The sequence below is a fragment of the Lactuca saligna genome, chromosome 9, assembly GCF_052625555.1.
Source record: "Lactuca saligna cultivar CGN05327 chromosome 9, ASM5262555v1, whole genome shotgun sequence".
NCBI classification, from domain to species: domain Eukaryota; kingdom Viridiplantae; phylum Streptophyta; class Magnoliopsida; order Asterales; family Asteraceae; genus Lactuca; species Lactuca saligna.
In genome coordinates, this window is record NC_136425.1 from 189,760,751 (window position 1) to 189,762,872 (window position 2,122).

The following is a 2,122-nucleotide window of genomic DNA, read 5'->3' on the forward strand; positions in this document are numbered from 1 at the left end:
ACCTTTTTACTAATATATTTACAAGATGAAAAGGCTTGGTAACAAATCCTATATTAAGAAAACTCTGCCAACTTGTTTATTTAGTTTTCTTTATGTGACCTACCACCTACGGAAATAAAAATGGAAACCAAGGTACGACAAATGAAAAGAAAAAATGATATTCTACCACCTTAATCGTACAAAAAAAAATAATAAAAAAAATGGATGTTTGAAAAACATACCTACTTATTAGGATCCCATGTCGTGAGTCTCTTTCCAAACACAAACAACAAGATGCTAAACTGCTTCAGACTCCATCCAACCCGTAACGGCGTAACACCTCCTCATTATAAAGAAATAGATTAGTTGGTATTAGAAAAGAGGTAAACAACCAAACAAGTAACTTCGAAAAACATATGCAAGAACTCTTAATGGTGACGATCAAACGTATGAACAGCAGTTGTCAGTTTTCGTTAATCAAACGGCTGTATAGTTTTTCTGATGACACCATAACCAAGATTTATATATTAAAATGGCTAAACAAATCGTCAATCCATTGTCGTCCAGCGGTTAGGATATCTGGCTTTCACCCAGGAGACCCGGGTTCGATTCCTGACAATGGAATTTTTTGTTGTTGTTTTGCTTGTTCCAGGAAACTCTTTTGTACGTGTATTAACAATCCAATCCCAAATGTATCCAAATTCCAAAACATCAATAAAACAAACACATTCATCATCGATTTTTACTTCCGTTAATCTGAAAACGGAAGTTTGAAGGGAATGTTTTATTTAGGGTATTCATGTAGAGTGTTAAATTCCATTCCCACATTGCTACTAGAATAAAATCTATAATTTAAATAAGCTCTATAAAGAAGACCCTACAACAGCGTAATATAATCAGGCAGCCATGTGATAAACACATAGCAAACTATTCTTTCGCCTTTTAATAAAGAATACCTTGTGCTTGTTACATAAGTGGCATACCACCATTTTTAGAGAGGTGTTCCTATGTTGGGAAGCTTCTAGCAACTTACAGTTTTAACTTATTAGTTATTTTTCAAAGTTTTGAGAACTATTTAACTTTGCAATGAAAAAGTTTGAAACTATTTGTGTTTCAAATTTTTGGCTAAGTCCTCTCAAAACAAAAGTGGCCTAAGCCTATTTTTGGAGAGGTGTCCTTTTTTAAGTAGCCTCTAAAAACTCTTAGTTTTAACTTTCTAAGCTATTGTTCTGATGCTTGATTGTGAAATACAAATGTTTAGTAGTAAAATGTTGTATTTTTTTAAATGCTTGATTGTGAAACCTCACTTAGATCTAATAATTGGGAAAATATGAAGTCTCGAGACAGTAAACACTACAAATTAACCAACTGATACTTGTTTGACATCGATAAAACCAACATTTGCATCTTTTGTATATTTGACATCTATCATACCTGATGCATGTCAAAAGCAATATTATCGTGACTAAGTGGAACATTTTTTTGTAAGTACAAGACGACTTGACTTAACACATATGAAAATGAATTTCTAACCAAGGTAGGACAAATGGAGAAAACATTGTCCTTGTATGACCTTAATCCTAAATAAAAACTAAAAAAAATGGATAATTCAAGAGCACAGCTACTAAGATTACATGCATAAGAGTTGATTGGTATAATTCTCATCTCCCCGCCTTTCATTAATAGGAACAATATATATATATATATATATATATATATATATATATATATATATATATATATATACATATATATATATATAGAGAGAGAGAGAGAGAAAATACATGGACTAGCCCCAAAACAGAAACATGGGCCAGATAAATACAAAACAATATATAAATAATAATCTAGTCTAACAGCCCCCCGCAGTTGGAACAGGAGGCAACTGTCGAACATTCAAACTGGATCTAAAATCTAGAAACATAGATGATGGAAGACCTTTAGTGAAGATATTTGCATACTGCGAAGCGGAAGGAACATGCAAAACTCTAATCTCACCGAGAGCGACTTTGTCACAAACAAAATGAATATCAATTTCAATATGTTTCGTGCGTTGATGTTGAACCGGATTATTGGACATATAGACGGCACTGACATTGTCACAATAGACTATAGTGGCTCGAGTAGTAGGACATTGAAGTTC

General features: G+C 32.9%; 2 non-coding genes across 2 annotated transcripts; both read left to right on the top strand.

Moving 5' to 3' along the window:
- The first annotated feature begins 531 nt into the window (after nucleotides 1–531).
- Nucleotides 532–603, top strand: TRNAE-UUC (transfer RNA glutamic acid (anticodon UUC)). The gene has a single exon. It is a non-coding gene; the product is annotated as a tRNA-Glu (tRNA).
- A 277-nt stretch (nucleotides 604–880) lies between these two features.
- Nucleotides 881–999, top strand: LOC145018966 (U5 spliceosomal RNA). The gene has a single exon (XR_013667291.1). It is a non-coding gene; the product is annotated as a U5 spliceosomal RNA (small nuclear RNA).
- The last annotated feature ends 1,123 nt before the right edge of the window (nucleotides 1,000–2,122 follow it).